The sequence below is a fragment of the Echinops telfairi genome, unplaced genomic scaffold (assembly GCF_000313985.2).
Source record: "Echinops telfairi isolate 266 unplaced genomic scaffold, ASM31398v2 ScPeMD7_1;HRSCAF=3_0, whole genome shotgun sequence".
In the NCBI taxonomy this organism is placed as follows: domain Eukaryota; kingdom Metazoa; phylum Chordata; class Mammalia; order Afrosoricida; family Tenrecidae; genus Echinops; species Echinops telfairi.
Genome location: NW_022103896.1, coordinates 63,790,716 through 63,809,068, shown reverse-complemented (window position 1 = coordinate 63,809,068; position 18,353 = coordinate 63,790,716). Strand labels below are relative to the sequence as shown.

At 41.3% G+C, this 18,353-nt stretch overlaps 1 pseudogene; it reads left to right on the top strand.

Moving 5' to 3' along the window:
* The first annotated feature begins 10,674 nt into the window (after window positions 1-10,674).
* On the top strand, window positions 10,675-12,344 carry LOC101644084 (annotated as a pseudogene).
* Window positions 12,345-18,353: the final 6,009 nt, after the last annotated feature.

The window sequence follows — 18,353 nt, the reverse complement described above, 5'->3', positions numbered from 1 at the left end:
CAGTCCAAGAGAAAGCAGAAGATAGTAGAAACATCAACAATTTTAAAATGGGTCAAAAGTGGGGGAAACCAACATACGTTAAATTTCAGCCCAAGTAGACCCTACAGAAGACCTGAAAAGCTGAGGGATGACCTCAAAAATATGAAACATGGAGAGAGAGCAAAGGCCATCAAAAGACTGGACAGAGATAAACAGTCAAAGTTGAAGTCAAAAGAGACTCTGAAACTGACTCTTAATCATAAAGAAGCATGGAAAATGGAAGGCAGGATGAAGTCAAAGAGCTGAACAGTAAATTCCAAAAGGCACTTCACAAAGACACAATAAAGTATTATCATGAAATGTGCAATGAACTAGCATTAGAAAACCACAAAGAACAAACGCAGCATCTTTCAAACAGAAAGAACTTTTTGACTTTTTTATTTTCCTGTTTTTCAGTTCGTTTATTTCTGCTCTAATTTTTATGATTTCTTTTCTCCTGTTGGTTGATGGATTTGTTGTTGTTCTTGTTCTTGTTCAAGTTGTTGAATATGCTGGTTAAAGCACTGATATTGGTTTTATCTATTTTTAGCACATGCATTGATTGCTGTACATTGCCTTCTGATAAGCACTCTTTGCCTGTATGGCTTCTACTGAGACAAGTGCGCTTAATTTACTGGCTCTTCTTTCGTAGGTGCCTATCCTTTGCCTCTAGCTACTCTTAAGATCCTTTTTCTTTCCTCAATCCTGGAGAGTTTGTCTATGTTGTGCTGTGATGGGTTTCTTTTTGGCTCTATCCTGCTTGGGGTGCTTTTAGCCATAATAGTAAGGGAAGGAAATATTAAAGAACTAGAGGTTATTTATGTGTTTCATCAGTAGTATACTACACCCTAGATATAGCATCCCTTCAGTGTGGCCCTTCTGTGAGGGACCGTCCAACTATCTTACAGGTGGGTTTTGGGTCTCCACTTTGCTTACTCTCCTTCACATCAATTTGATTGCTTATTTTTGAATTTCTGATACTTATCCCTGGTGACAATTCATTATCACACAGGCTGATGTGCTTCTTCCATGTGGGCTTTGTGCTTCCCTGTTGGATAGCCGCTTGTTTACCTTCAAACCTTTAAAACCACAGATGCTTTTTCCTTTATTTATTTATTTTTGCTTGGGGTTTTTGCCCTGCAGTCCTCTCTGTGAATGGAATGTCACCCTCAAAGCTTGGTGCATGAGAATGAGGTCTACTTTCTCTTTCTGCTTCCTGTGGAAACATAATCAGTACCCTCCCCTTGGGTGGATTAGTGCCTTGCTCCCCCATTGCTATTTTTTTTTTGCTTCCCCCACCCCTCTGTGGGCCATAAAGGCATGTGGGGGGCAGGGGAGCAGGAGGGAGGAGATGTCTTTCTGCACAAGTGTGATCGGCAACTTTTTAATTTTTTTTCTTTTCTCCCCCTCCCCCTTCCCCTATCCTTCCTTCTCCTCCTGACAGATGCATCATGATGTTTGGCCTGCCTCTTGCTGGAGTATCTGGTCCTCAGCCTGGGAACAAAATGTGATATGTTCATTTTCCCTGTGCCCTTTCTTTTATAACTTACCTCCATGCATTCATGTTGTACTTGTCTTTGTGTGCTTGGCTAACTTTGTTCAGCATATATCCTCCAACTCTTCCACGAGATGAGGTGTTACATCATTTCATCACTATTTTTTAGGAATTGTGTGAAGATACCAAAGATTTTAAATCCATTTGTCTATTGATGGAAATTCAGGCTGTTTCGAATTCTTTGTGACTGTGAACTATACTGCAGTGAACATTGGCGTGCAGATGTCTGGTTGTGACCTGTTGCTTTTTTCTTCGGGGTATATGTCCGGTAGGGGAATTGCTTGGTTTAAGATAACTCAATTTCCATCTGGTTTAGATATCACCAATTCATTTTCCACAGTGGCTGTACATATCTACAAGACCACCAGCAGTGAATGAGAGTTCCTATTTCACCACCATCCCCTCAAACATTTGCTGCTTTCTGTTTTGTTTTGTTTTTAATTGGGCCATCCTTGTGTGTGTAAGGTGGTATCTCATGTTTATTTAGATTTCAATTTCCCTTAACTCTTATACTTCCCTTCAGTAAGCAGACTCTATCCTGTATTGATTCCCTCATTTCCTATATGACTCTAAGCAGCATATGGGAGATTTATTTCTGTGGCAGTTCTAAGTCTGCCTTTTCCATGTACTTCACTAAGGTCAGGTCCTCCTCTGCCCTTCTGTTTTGTTTCTCTTGCTTTCTTTTAATTGGTGTGATATGAGTTATTGTCTGTGTGGTATTTTTGTGGGGCATAGAGCCATTTTCCTGGGAGTCCAGGATCCCTGATATTTCTTTCAGAGGTTTGTAGGGATAATTCCTGTGGACCTGAGCTGTATCTTTTTCTCACTGGAATTCACTCTAACCCTAAACAGCTGGAACTATCTATTTGGAGAGCAACTTTGGTATCTCTTTCAGGCATGGTGGTTGGGGGGGATCTTATTAGCAAGGGTGGTGGGCAGGCCAATTGACCACAGTTCTGACCAGCACTCATGGGGCTTAGTGGGGGTGGAGTGTGTGTGTGTGTGTGTGTGCGGGAGTGGTACTCAAGGGATGTGTGCACTGACCACCAGTTTCAGACTTAGATCACTAGCAGCAGCACCAAGTCTGTCCCAAGGAGCTAGGGTGGCACTGGGCAGACAGATTACACACAAGCAGAACAGCATTCATGGTGATCGGGGCACAGAGGGCTAAGGGGAATAATTATTTTGTTGATAAGCTGGTGGAGAATTGGTATTGTCGAGGCACAGGAAGCAGGTTCTAGATGTTGTGATGCTCACACAATATTGAGGTGTGCGATGGGTATGTTACACCTAACAGGGTCCCTTATTAACAGTGTAAATTGTGAAAGGGAGTGTGTAGACCTTTAATTAATTGTAAATAGGACAGAAGACACCTTTATAGTAGGTTGCTGTGCACAATTTTGAGTTCTTGTCTCTTTACATACAACCCCAAGGTAGATATAGACTATTATTCTGAATGCCTCTATGAGGTGGGGCTTCTGCTCAGAAGGTGGTCAGGGTAGGGTAAGTGTGACGCTGTGCTTGCTAGCTGTCTTGTCAGAGGTGGGGATGGTTTCCAGGTAACCCTGATGTGGAAAATTCCAATTCCTGTGACAGGGAAAGGAGCCCTGTGTTTTCCTCTCCGAAGCTAATGCAAATAGGTCTAACAGCTATCTGTAGCTAGCTGTGTCATGAATTCAAGTTGCATTTCTCTCTCTCTGGATTCTAGATGTCTCCCTAGAAAGCTACAATTTTACTTGGTGAGTTTAAAGGAGGTTGTATGTTCCTGATGTGAAAAGAACGGGTTTCAGAGGTTATCGTGGTTAGGGTAAGGGAGGAGTACAGTGGATACACCAGGGTCCCTTGTCAACCTTATGTATTATGTAGGGACAGTATTTGGTGGTATGATGTTTTACTGCCTAATGGTCTTGTAGGGTCTCAGAAAGGGGGTGATATTCAGGCTAGAGGGACATTTTAGTTTCTGGTATGACTGTGAGAGCTGTATTCTTGTGATTGAGTAAGTTATGTTGAGAGAGTGCACCTCTGGTGAATCAGGTCAGAAGGGATTGTGATGGTGGAAGTGGCCAAGTAGGGGTGGGGAGTGAGGTCTATTCCTATGGCCAAGGGATGTGGAGTATAGCAATGTCTTACTCAGTGGAAGACTTGTTTTATGGACTCACTATAGTGTGTCTTTTAACAGATTTTGAAAGACTCCTTGTGGAGCCCCAAACTGGTAAAACCAGTTTTGGGCAGAGGCCTGGGGACCTCAGCTCCTGGTGGCTTTTCCTGTTTTGTTATGGTAAGTCTATGTTAATGAACTGGGTTTGTGTTGATGTATTTTGAAAGTTATGCAAAGGAACACAGCTTCAGAATGAAAGCTTTCTTAATTGTTTTTTTTTTTAGCTTTCTTAAAATTTGTTGTTTCTTTTTCCACAGTGGGAAAATGGGGGAGGGGTGAGTTTAGGGTACCCTTGTATGGGGCTGCACTGCACTGTGGATTTGGCACAACAGTGCCTTAATTCTCTTGGCTGCCCTACTGGGCACTCCTGCTTATTCCTGCATGGCTCTGCATTCTTGCCGGGGTAAATATCCTATGGGATATTTATCAATGCAGCTAATTAGTGTCTAATTAACTATCCTTACCCATGCTGGCAGGCTGAGGGCACACATAGCTGGGGAGAGGGGGATAGTGGGTGCCAATGTTGTCTCTCTGTTCTTGGGCAGGCAGGGGAAATACAAAGCCTGCGAATGCATGAGAGGAGAGGGTAGCAGAGAGAGGAGCTCCAGTGTGAGTTCTTGTGGCTGGTTTTCAGAGGCTCTCTGTGGGCCTGGAAATATGACTGCCTTTAGACAGCAGTCTTGGGGGAAATTACTGTCCTCTGTGGGTCTCAGATCTCGGGTATAGGAAATGGTGGCAGATGCAGTCCCAGTAGAGCTGGTGAGGCATTATGAGAGCCTACAGGCAGACATGGTGAACTGAGGCCATGTCAGTGAGCTTTCAAATCACTCCATGAGTGAAAATCACAGGGGGAGCTCTAACCACAGACTTTAGGATACTGGGATTTATTCTAGCAACCAGTTTCCCAATATTGGCCTCGTCTCCTCTTAATTGTCTGATCTAACAACAGGAGCGCTGGGTGGGAGATTCTACCTCCATGCCATCTTGACTCCTCCCCCTGCAAATCTTTGTCTACCTTAACTTTTGAAAGTTATTTTCTCCTTCTTTGTGGTGTTGGGGAAGTTCTCTTTTCTGATTCCATGAACTATTTTCCCTGTAGATTTTTGTTGTTATTGCTGTTTTTTCTACTTGCTCCAGGATTCCAGTGAACTGGAGTTGGTTTCTTTTGTTGGTGCCCCACATAATTAGTAGGCTCCCTTCATATTCCTTTGTTTTTTCTTGCTGATCAATTCTGTGGTCAGTATTCTATGAAATAATTTTCTTTGTTTTCACTGATTTTGTTTTCATTTTCCCCCCAAAAGTTTTATTGGCACATAATTTAGATATCATACCTGTGCTAGTTACACAATTTCATGTCAACTTGATAAAAGAATGAAGGCCTAGAATCTAGCCTGCCAAGCAAGTCACAACCTGATGATCCCTCCTTGTGGATGTGGACTTCTCATGAGAATCCTGGGAACTCTCTCTCTTGACTCTGCCATCAGAAGAGGCAGAACCTTCCTGTTGACAAGCCACATGGAGCAATGCTGATGGCAGTCAAACACTGAGAGATGTCTCCACTGCCATTGGACCCATAGGACTTTCTACCCACTGGCCTGTGATAGTCCTGTATTTGGCATCATTGCACGTGCTATGTGAGTCTGAAGAGGAATTCATGGGTTCATATTGGACATATGGGCTAGTATAGAACTTATGAACTTGGTCTGGACTGGGCGGGGATGCTTTCTTGATGCATAATTACTTCTTGATATACAGATCTCTCTTTTACACATATATGAGTGTCAATGAATTTGTTTCTCTAGACGACCTGGTCTAACACAGTACCATTGAATAGAAAAAACTTTCAACCATATAAAGGGGTGTTGTACAATCACCACCACATCTATCTTTGAGCATCTCCCACCACCACCTGCCCCATCCCATGGTTAAATTGCCTTTAAAATGCGTTGTGCAATCACAACAGTTCTAGTACTCTCTCTCCCTTCCCCCTCCATTATTTACTCCCAAGATCCCCTTTCCCACCCTATTGGCTGCCCCACCCCCCCTGCATTTCCTATAACTCTTGTATCAGTTATTATCATTATGCACCCACTCCTCCTGTGCTTCACTGCTGGGAGACCCAACAGAAATCAATGAAAAGCAAATTACACTAAGGTTGTAAGAATAAGATCATATTAGTATAAAGACAAAAATACACTTAATGCACAAGAAGGAGACAACCCCCATCAACATTCAAACAGCCAGGGAAGCAATTTCTGTCAAGGAACAACTAAGAGATACTTTCATCCAGAACAAACACAGCTTATGTCTACAAAGAGGTCAACTGGTCATGTATTGAGTTTGATCCCGCATAATCAAGATAACAATGTCCTCTGCCTAATAGTAAGGTGCTTTCAGATGCTTGCCTTTGACTAGAGTGGATCTGCCAGTGGCTCAATCTACCTAGATACTCTACAGATAGGTTTGGGGCACAGCACTGAATATATAATCACATTCATCTCTCACACATATTTGAAAGTTATTGTGAGCCTCAGAACAAGTATTGGAAATATCTCATATAGTGGGAAGAAGGAAAAAAAAATCACAGCACAGCTTCCTCACCTTTTCCACCATCAATATAGCTTTCCATTTTTGTAAAACGTCCTTATAAATATATGTACATAGGTCAAACTCTATTTTATGAATTAATGTATTTACATAAGTGCACACCTCTGTTAATATCCCTATCAATACCGTTGCTTCCTAGAGCTTACCTCTGTTTCCTTTCACCTCCTCCTGCCCCACCATCACTTTCCTCCTTCTTCCACTTCTTAGTGCTTCCTCTTTGCTAGCTTAGTGTTGATCTAATACTCACAGGATCTCTACTCTCTCCTAGATGTTGATTTCGATTCCCCAGTTGTTCCCCTGTCCATGGAGCTGTCCACTCACCACACCATTTTCCCTGCCTCCTTCTTCCCCCTAGACCTTCCTGGGCCATTGGCCCCATTGCTGTGTCCCTGAGCTTCCTCCCATGTCTGTCCCATAAAAGTAGGCAAACTAGCAATGACCTATTCCAAACAATAAGAAAACATACAGTTGAAAAAAGAAAGGAAGAGAGAAAAAGAAGGAAAAAAAACCCCTAAACTTACATAGATCCAGGTCTGTTTGCTGGGCCCCATGAGTCCCTCCCCCCTGAACCTGGGGCATATCAGGAGCTGCCCCTTTTAGCCCAAAGTCCATTCTTGGGGCTCCTCAGGGGCTCTGTGGGTTGGATTTACTCCAATTCTGATCTGCTATGCTCCATTCCCACGCTGTCTCCCCGCCATGTGTCCCCATTAATGCCCCCTGTCACCGTATGCTCCAGTTAGGGGACAACATGTCTCGAGTTGTTAAAGCAACAAGACCACATGGAAGAGGCACACAAGCTGGTACGCTTGTGAGGTGTCATCGCGACTGGAAAATGGGCATCAGAAGATTCACAACAAATAGTAAACAAACAAACAAAAATGCATTGGTGAGAATAAGGGGGGAGGGGGTTGGAACGGAGACGCAAAGCCCATCTGTGGTCAATGCAACATCCTCCCACAGAGGGGTCACAGGGAAGCGATGAATCAATCAGGGTGCAGGAGAGCACTAATGGATCACGCAATATACCTCTGATCCCTTGAGCCTCCTCACCCCCCACTATCATGACCCCAGTGCTGCTTCCCACTCTGGACTAGACGGGAGCATGCGCATAGGTATAGGCAAGAGATAAAACTCACGACACATGGAACCAGGAACAGGAATGGGAACAGAGATACCAAAAGGGTAGGGAGGGGGGAGGGCACCTAGTGCAATGAATGATACATAACCACACACCCCCATCCAGGGGGAAGAACAACAGAAACCAGAGGAGAAGGGAGACAGCGGTTGGTGTGAGACAAGGTGCCACAAGGGTTGGGGGGTGTGAGAGGAGGGTGGGGATGCACGGGAAGAGGAGCTGATCCCAAGGACTTAATGGACAGTAAATTTCTAGCAAAAGAACGATGGAATATATGTACCAATATGTCAGATACAATTGTGTATGGATAGTAACAAGAGTTGTAAGAGGCCCCAATAAAATGGTCTAAAAAAAATTAAACAACTCCACCCAAAATTCCTAAACAGCTATCCTGATTATCTTGTGTCCTTTGAGCAAAGTTCAGAAGAGTTCTTGGGGATTCCATGAGTCATGATACACATCTGAATTGTGCTTACCACCTTGACTTTAACTGACCTTATACATCTCATCAGAAGCCACTGTTTTGAGAGGAAACTTTATTAATGTTTTAAGGCATCCTAATGAGACAAGTGTTTTACTTTTCTTCTCTGAGGCCATTGATTGATCTCAGAGACATTTTTACATGTGTTTTGGTCAGAAAACTGATACATGTATAGATAGGAAGTCTAGTAGTAACATTTTTTGATTCGCCGTTATATTTGTGTGTACATTATTCGTATGTTGTTACAGGAAACAATATTCTCAAAAGCTAGTATCATCTAATATTTATTTGGCATTCTATAATCATATTTATTCATACCATACGTGATGTGGGAGCCATAATCAGTAGCTGAGAAATTCCTCAGAGATTAGATCTGAAGCATTGCCAGCATGAATCATCCGTGCATTGAAATTTAACCTCTCATCCCCATGGACAATTCAAGGAATTAGTATTCAGTACTATTGGATCAGAATTTAAATACATGATTTAACCTTGGCTCCAATGCAATTCAGATGATGAATTATAAGATATAATGTACCCAATTATAGTACATAAATAATAGATAGGAAGAAAAAAGAGAAAATTATTATATCATTTTTAGAAGATCTAATTTGATATAACCAAGAAGTAAAAAAAGTTCTTTTTTATACTGCTAGGTAGAATGATGCATATTTAAAGAAAACTCTTCTAAGTAAAATCATTCTCTGTAGATTCATAAAGGCTCCACTATTTTCAGAGAAATACATATTCTCTAACTTGATAATTAAGATAAAATTATTTTCAATTGACTATTATTGGTCATCTGGAATTAAGAAATAATTTACACATATAAGATAAAACGTATGAAAATACCCATTTTCAGTGATTAAACATAAGTCATTTGAATTGTTAGGTCTATGTAGTCAATGGACACAGGTATACAAAGCTGAGAAATAAATGTGTGCAATTGTTCAGTTTGCCTTTCTCATAACAGCTTCATGTGGGGCTCCTCCTTTCCCAAAATCATCATCTCCTCCAAAATTAATAGTGAAGGGTTCTGCAGAGCCCCTTCACTCAGTGGTCATTTGGTTGTGTTGTGGTGAATGTGTGTTGTGTGATACTAAAAGCTATGCTACCGGCATCTCAAACACCATCTAAGTCACCTATAAAGACGTAAGAGCAGAATCACTTCTGAGGAATGAGCCACGGAAAAGCTTATAAGTAGCAGCTGAGCATTGTCTAATATAATACTGGAAGACCAGTCCGACAGGTTAGAGGGGACACAATATTCACCTGGGGACAAGGTGCCTCCTTGAAGTTGAGTCAACCTTAATGAGTCAGCCATTACTTTTCCAAAGTAAAATTTAGGAAACTTGAGCTAAACAATACTCAAAATTAGAAGAAACTGCTGCATACATTCACGAATAATAATAAAAAAACAGAAAATGTAGGAAATATAAGTCTAGGAAAATTGGAAGTCATCAGAAACGAAATGGAACATATAAAGATCAATGTCTCAGGCATTATTGTACTGGAATGGACTAGTAGTGGTAATTTTGCATCAGGTAATCCTATGGTTTACTATGCCACAAGTGACAAAGTGAAGAAAAATTATATCTCCTTTATCATCAAAAAGAACTTTTCAAGTTTTATCTTGCAATGCAACTCAGTCTGTGATAGGATAATATCTATGTGTGTGTGTGTGTGTGTGTTTAAAAAGGACAGTTAAAACAACTATTACTCAAATTTATGTAGCAACCACCATAGTCACTGATGAAGAAATTGAGGGATTCTATCAAATTATTAAGTCAGAAATTGATAAAACATGGAATTAAGATGCATTCATAATGACTGCTTAGAGGGATACAAAAGTTGAAAACAAATAGGAAGGACCAGTAGTTGGAAAATATAATGTTGGTCATCTAAACGATGCTGGAAATTACAAGAGAGCATTTTCCATGATCAACAAATTCTTCATCGAAAATGCTTTTGTTTTAAAAAATCAGCAACACAGTGAGTATATATGCACTCTACAAGCTTCAAATTGCAACACTGAAAATTTCTATATGCAAAATATTGAATGATGCAGCAAACATCAAAAGAAGATGAAAAAAATACACACAGTAACTGCACCAAAAAGAACTAGTAGACATTCTACCATTTCAGGAGGTAGCATATGAACAAGGACCAATGGTGCTGAAAGAAGAAGTTCAAGTTGCACTGAAAGCATTAGCCAAAAACAAGGCAACAGTTATCTATTGAACACCAACTGAAATGTTTCAACAAGCTGATGAAGCACTGGAAGAACTCACTGATCTATGCCAGCAAAACTGGAACGCAGCTACTTTGGCAACTGATTGGAAGAGGCACATAATTGTACTCATTAAAAAAAAAAAAAAAGGTGACACAACAGAATGCTCAAACTATAGAACAATAGTATTGATATCACATGCAAGTAAAATTTTGCTGAAGATCATCCAACAATGGTTGAAACAGTAGATTGGCATGGAATTGCCTGAGCCTCAGAAGAGATCATGGAACAAGGGATATCATTGCTGATGTCAGATGATTTTGGTCCAAAGCAGAGAATATCAGAAAGATGTTTACTTGAGGTTTTGGACTATGCCACGGCATTTGACTGCCAAAGCCATTCAAGGGGATACCAGAAATGTTTATTTATGTTGTATTGAATATGACAAGTCATTCATTTGTATGTGGATCATAATAAACTATGGATAACCATGAGAAAAATGGGAATTTCAGGATACTTTGTTGTGTTCATGCGGAACTTGTACATGGATCAAGAGGTAATTGTGAGAATGGAAAACTAAATCCTGCATGATTTCATATCAGGAAAGGGGTTCATCAGGGTTGTATTCTCTCACCATACTTATTCAATGTGTATGCTGAACAAATAATCAGAGGCTGGCAAATATGATGAAGAATGTGGCATTAGGAGGGGTGGGTGGAATGCTTATTAAAAACCTGAGGTATGTGGATACCACAGTCTTGCTTGCTGAAAGTGAGGGGAATTTGAAGCACTGGCTGACAATGATCAAATATTGCAGCCTCCAGTATATTCTCACAGACCAAAATCCTCACAAACAGACCAATATGATAAATGGAGAGAAGTTTGACGTTGTCAAGGGTTTTGTCTTGCTTGGATCCACAACCAAAGCTCACTGACGCAGCAGTTCAGACAATAGTTCAGATCAGCTCACTGCTGCTCACACCGCTGCCGCTCCTTCAGCAGAAACTTGTCACCCTGCCCTATCCATACCCAGCGTTCACCCCAGAGCAGAAGGAGGAGTTGTCAGGCATTGCCCGTGGCATTGTGCCTCCGGAAAAGAGCCTCCAGGCTACAGATGAGTCCACCGGAAGCATTGCCAAGTGGAGAATCAATGCTTCTACCGCCAGCTGCTGCTGGCCACTGACGACCAGGGGAACCCCTGCATTGGGGGTGTCCTCTTGCATGAGACTCTCTACCAGAAGGCGGATAATGGGCGCCCCTTCCCCCAAGTTATCAAATCCAAGGGCGGGATCGTGGGCATCTAGGTGGACAAGGGTGTGGTGCCCCTGGCAAGAACAAACTGGGAGACCACCACCCAAGCAAGGGCTGGACGGGCTGTCTGAGCGCTATGCCCAGTACAGGAAAGATGGCGCTGACTTTTCCAAGTCGCGCTGTGTGCTAAAGATCGGCGAACATACCCCTTCAGCCCTCACCATCGTGGAAAATGCCAACGTGCTGGCCCATTCTGCCAGCATCTGCCAGCAGAATGGCATCGTGCCCTTTGTGGAGCCAGAGATCCTCCCGATGGCGACCATGACCTGAAGCGCTGCCAGTATGTCACTGAGAAGGTGCTGGTTGCCGTCTACAAGGCCCTGTGTGACCACCACGTCTACCTGGAAGGTACCTTGCTGAAGTCCAATATGATCACCCCGGCCATGCCTGCACATAGTTTTCGCATGAGAAGATTGCCATTGCAGCTGTCACCACACTGCGCTGCAACATACCCCCTGCTGTTACTGGGGTCACCTTCCTGTCTGGAGGCCAGAGCGAGGAGGAGGCGTCCATCAACCTCAATGCCATCAACAAGGGCCCCATGCTGAAGCGATGGGCCCTGACCTTCTCCTGCGGGCGAGCCCTGCAGGCATCTGCCCTGAAGGCCTGGGGTGGCAAGAAGGAGAACCTGAAGGCGGCCCAGCAGGGGAACATCGAGCGAGCCCTAGCCAACAGCCTCGCCTGCCAAGGGAAGTACACTGACTGCAACCGGTCAGGCTGGGGCTGCAGCCAGAGAGTCCCTCTTCATCTCTAACCACGCCTACTAAATGGAGGTGGTGTGAGGCTGCCCCCTCAACACTCCAGGCCCCCCGCCCCCTCCCATGCCCACCTCTTGATGGGAGGGCACCACCTGAGCCACAGGGCACGCATTCCTCTCACTCTCGCCGCCCTTGTGACAGTGATGTGGAGTGTTGTCTGTGTATGCGACCTCCATCACCCTTTCCAGCTCACTGCCAATAAACAACGATTTAAGTGGGGGAGGGGGGCGAAGAAAAAAGACAATAGATGCATTGCACTAGGTAGATCTTCAGCACAAGACCTCGTTAGAGTATGGAAAAACAAGGATGCTGCTTTGAGGATTAAGATGTCCTTGACCCAAGCCATGGTATTTTCATTCGCGGCATATGCATGTGAAAGCTGGACATTGAATCAAGAGGCCTGAAGAAGAATTGATATATTTGAATTGTGGTGTTGGAGAAGAAAATTGAGAGTACCATGGATTTCTTTTTTTTTTTTTAGATTTGAGAGAACAATTTCTTGTCATAATGAATACAAGATTCCATTGAAACTGGAACAGTTGACAAATACTAAATTAAACCTTCAAAGGAAATAGGGTCACACAAAACAACAAATGGAGAAGCCCAAGAGTGAGGCTGAAAGAAACATTAGAACAGCATTTCCGCATGAGTGTCTCCTGACCCCCCACCCCCCACACCATGGATTTCTAAAAGGACAAACCAATCTGGCTTGGAAGAAGTATGGCCAGAATGCGCCTTAGAGTCAAGGATGGTGAGACTTCCTCTTACTCACTTTGGAAATATTGTCGAGAGAGATCAGTCCCAAGAGGACAGCATGCATAATAAATAGAGGGGCAGCAAAAAAGAGGAGGGTCCTCAAGAAGATGGGTTGACATAAAGGCTACAACAATGGGCTCAGGTAGAAGAACAAATATGAGGATGGAGCAGGACGGGTCAGTGTTTCATTTTGTTGTGCATGTGGTCTCTATGGGTTGGAACTGACTTGAGGGCAATTAACAACCACATACATGTGGGCCTCACTACATGCAATACACAGGAACCAAAGTTATTGCTTCTTTGGCAAGAGAGAATGGAGAAGGTCATTATCATCAATGAAAACAAGGCCAGGAGCCAACTGTGCAACAGACAACCAATGATTAAAGTTTCAGGTTAAAGATGAAGACAATTTTTAAAAAGTCCATGTGAGCCAAACTATGCCCTTGAGTATATCTCATCCAATTTGAGAAACTGGCTAGCGAACCGATTTCATACATTTGAAACTAATCACTGAAGACCAGATGTGTTGTGGGATGGTATCAAGAGCATCTTATCTGAAGAGGAAAGGGGTCATTAAAAATACTCAAAATATGCAAAACACTAAAATGGATGTCAGAATCAACTCTGAAACTTGCTCTTGAGTGTAGGGTAGTTAAAGTCATAGAAGCAATGAAGTAAAGGGGCTGAGCCATGTTTTCTTCTACTGTGCACTTAGGGTCACGGTGAGTCCAAAACCAACCTGGCAGCACCCAGCCACCAACAGTCATCATCAGTGCAGCAAAGTGTGTGCTTGTCACTGGCAATGCTTCATGAAAACAATGGCCTGAAAATAATCAAATCGAATTAAATACATTAAAATAGTCATATAAATAATATTTTATAATATGAACCAATGACAAGTGGCCTTAAATGATGCAATTGGCAATATTACAATTTTAATAAAAATCACATTAATTCTCAACTGAATTTTTCTTTTTTTTTTCTTCTCTGATGCCCTCTTTTAACATGCTAACACGGTATATTCTGAAGTTTTTCACACGTGCAAAGAAGCCAAACCCAGTGCTGTGGAGGTGATTTCTATTCACAACAACACTGTATCACAGACTTGGAATGCCTCATAGGGTTTCTCAGGCTGTAAATCTTTCCAGTAGCATACTGCCTCTTCTTTCTTCTGTGGGAGCTTCAGAAGTCAGACCTTTGCATTAGTTTCCCAATGTTGAATACACTGTGCCACCTGGTCTTTTGTCACGATGTCATTGTAATTTTTTCATCTAGAAGACTCAGCAAATAATGATTTAGTTGCCAAACCTACTAAAGCATGTTTTGGTTAATTTTACTTTTTACAGCATTTTTCTCTAAAAAAAATTGTCTCTGTTCCTAAGTTACTGCAATGCCACTTTTCTGTATCTTTAACTGCTTCTTGCAATTATTGTTTACACACAGTCCTCTTCCTTTGATTACTAAAACCATAGTAGTCCACTTTCTTATCTCCCTGTCTTTTCATTTGACCTCTATGGTCATCACAGCTGATTGGGTTACTGACTACTTCAAGAGTGTGATAAATGGTTGCCCCTCTTTCCAAAGAAACAAGAACCATATACTACATCTGAGAAATAATTTCAAGAGATTCGTGGATTCTGCCAAAAGCTGTAAGAAGTCTATGACAAAGGAATTCTAGATAATTTTAACTATATTTTCAAGACTTTTGTCATTATGTTCATGTGACAAACAGAAAGATAAAGTTTTCTAGTTCTAGAAACCTGCAGTGAAAATTCTACTCTGTCTTATAGCATTCGTATGAATTGTAAGCAACTTGTTGGCAGTGATCTTTGGAGATTCTAGTCCACTTCATAAGCCCCAACAATAGTTCCAATCGTCTATTGGAGAAATCCTTAGGATGTCAGGCTGATACATCAAATTCAGGAAATGCCCATAAATTAGTTTGGTAGATTCCCTCAATAAAATTTCTCTTCTCTTGGTTGATGGCCCCAAATCCACAAAGAATGACTTTCATACTTGATGTATTTCTCTTTATAATCTCTTGTTATTAAGTCCATGGATGCATTGTATTGCTTTTATTTCAGATAGATAGATAGATAGATAGATAGATAGATAGATAGATAGATAGATAGATAGATAGTATCCAGTAGTAATTATTATTAGAACCTCTGTTAGGCTCACTTCATGTCCTAAATTATGAAATTGTTATCTAGTCTCTTCTCATGGTAACATCTCTCCTGAAATCCACTGGATTTTCCCATTTTTAACAAGCTTCAATGCTTCCCCATTTTTCAGAAAAGATCGATGGAAGGAAGAATGAAGTCCAGGAAGGAAAGGTAGGACAAGGGAAGTAAGAAGAGAAGGGAAAAATAATGCATTCCAGGCACCTAATTAATGCCCTAGGCATGGCACCACATATTTTACACCCGACTTTAAAGTAAATAAGTGGTAAAGAGATTAACTAACTCAAGTACCTGTATAAAATATTGTTGTCTTTCTACTGACTGTCACAGTCTTAGTAAAGTCTATCTCCACTATAACTGAGAAGACCCTTCAGTACTAGTGTACTAGTCCACCCAATCATCTCGCTAGCATTGATCACTCCTCTCTTAGTTTTATCCCTTTCGCCCAATAACCGCGGCAGACATTTCCTTTCCATCATTGAAAACTGATAGAGGCAATCATGTAATTCAGTTTGGGACAAAGACATCATCAAGTGTCTTCTGGGCCGAAATTTCTTCTGCCATCAAGAGATCGAGAGTAATGTGAAGATATTCTGATTTCCTCCTCTTTCTATTTTGTTCAATACTGGAGACACACTGACACACTAGGAGTCATTATTTTGCCACCAAGGGGAAAGTATAAGATGGAAGTAAACAATCTTTCACGGCTGAAGGGAATGATGGAAAGTGCTTGACTTATCGCTGATGTCAGCAAACCCCTAAACTCCCTCTGAACCATTGCTTCAGCAAATAAGCATTTTTATGGTTTAAACATGTGGTCTTCTTGCTATGTGTAGTGTAAGCAAATGACATACTATGTATCCAGTCTACATTATTCTAACTATGTATCTAACTATGTATCTGACATACTATGTATCCAGTGTACATTATTCTAACTTTCTCCAGAATGGTGAAAATAGTATTTATTAATTTTCAAACCTAAAAACTAACCATTCAAGAGGATAGCAGAAGAAAGCCCTGGAAATCTACCTTCATAAATATTGCAGCGAAGCAAACCCCACTCTGTCATACATGGGGGCCATGTATGACAATTGAAATCGATTGAATGGCATTTTCCCAACAGTTTAGTGTATCTGCAATTATTGAAGGTATCATGGACTTCCAAAAGAACGAACACATATGTCTTTGAGGAGTACCGCTCCTCAGACGTGAAGATGGGGAGATTTCTCTCACGTACTTTGGAGACGTCACCAGGAAAAGTACCTCATCACTGGTAAAGGAAAGGTCAGTGGAAAAGGAGACTCTTAATAGCTGGTTTGATACAGTGGCTACAAGGATGGGCTCGAACATATTAACAATTGTGAGCGTGATACAGAATCTGGAAGCATTTCATGCTGGGTCACTATGAGTCACCAATGATTACTTGATGCCATCTACCAACGACAATAACATATCTGCAAATAAAGTAAAACACCATTTCCCGAACATGGTAAATATTCACATTCCTTGCAGAAAAGCTCCCAGCCCAAGTCACCATATATCTATTTCTGAATTTCTGGCTCCCATTTCCTGTTTAATAACCAGTAAGATATCACCTCTTTCAAAATGAGCCATTGCCAGAACATTCTGGGTTATCACAGTCCATTTAACACTATTTGAGTGGGAACTTGAGGACACTTATAAAACTTGTATCTTCCTATACAAAACATCAAAAGTTATGCTTGCATGGCACTTCGACTCTCTCTCTTCGGATTTGAGAACCTTATTTCTGTTTCTTTGGAGCTTGACGACTGCCCTGTCTGAATGAGCAGAAGAACCACGATTCTCCCAGCAGTGCCAGCGAAGCTTCCAGAAGCTTGAGTAGTTCTTGGGGTTTCATCACAACTTCTGTTGGTTTTTGTTTGTTTTAAAGGTCAAAACTTGTTTCAAAAACATTCTCTAGGATAATTTCTAGGAGAATTCATTTCCAATGGATTCTAATATGAATTTTCAATATTAACAAATTAATATATTTAAGATAAACCCTCTTCTTCGAAATACGAAGGCTTTGACTCTATAGAGAGAGTATCAGCTTCCATGTCCTAATATTTGCTTCCCCGAAAGTTGCAGAACAGAATTAAAATTAATACACGTAAGATCCCTCTGTACTCTCATAGCATACTGTGTTTCATCTCTCAGAAGATTTATCATTCAAATTATAACACTACATTATAATAGCTATGTAATTAATAGCTATTACTTATAAACTACAGTAAATAGCTAAATAATGTTAACTATAAACGACATTAAATTAAAAATAGCTAAAAATTATAAACTACATTACAATAGATATGTAATTTGCCTCTCTGGTGGCACAATGGGATAAACATTGGGCTGATAACCACAAGGTCAGTGATTCAAAACCACTTGCCACTTGGTGAGAGAAAACTGAGGCTGTCTGATTCCTTGAATATCTTCAGTCTCCGAAGCCCTGTGGAACCATGTCCCTGCATTCAGTAGGATTGCTATGAGTTTGTTTGCTATGAGTTTGTTTGCAATGGCTTGGTCTTATTCACTCTGGTATCAGGTCCACTTAGCACAAAGTCTGGCTAACATTTGCTGTTAAGAATTACTTTCTTTGAAATTTATTCTTGAATTATAATATCAAATTATATCAGTTTTATGAGCTTAAACTCATTGCCAATTCATACCAACCATACAGTACAGAAAGGTGCCCCATACATTTTCCATGGCTGAAATCTCTGTGGAGCAAGACTCCTTGTGGCTTCCAACCAATGACCTTTCTGCTAGTCACGGAGCACTTGATCACTGTGCGACCAGGGCTTTTTTCCATTAGGGGGAAATTTTTATTTTTTAATTTCCCCATATAAAATTATACTGCTGCACTTTTGAATAAATTTTCAGGAAAAACCTAATTTTATAACATTCCACAATTTTGCAACTAATTCTGTACTGATGCCTTTTAAGTTAACTAGAGACCCATAGTTGTGACTTTGTCGTTTACCCAGGAAAGGGTGGCTTAGACAAGATTGGACTTAACCTACCCTGGACACTGCGCCCCATCTCTGCAAGACATTAAGCCCCTGCCAATTTCTATTTTCTCGTCTCAAAGATTGCAAACCTCATCTCTCCAGGGTTTACAATCCCTGCCGCTCTATAAA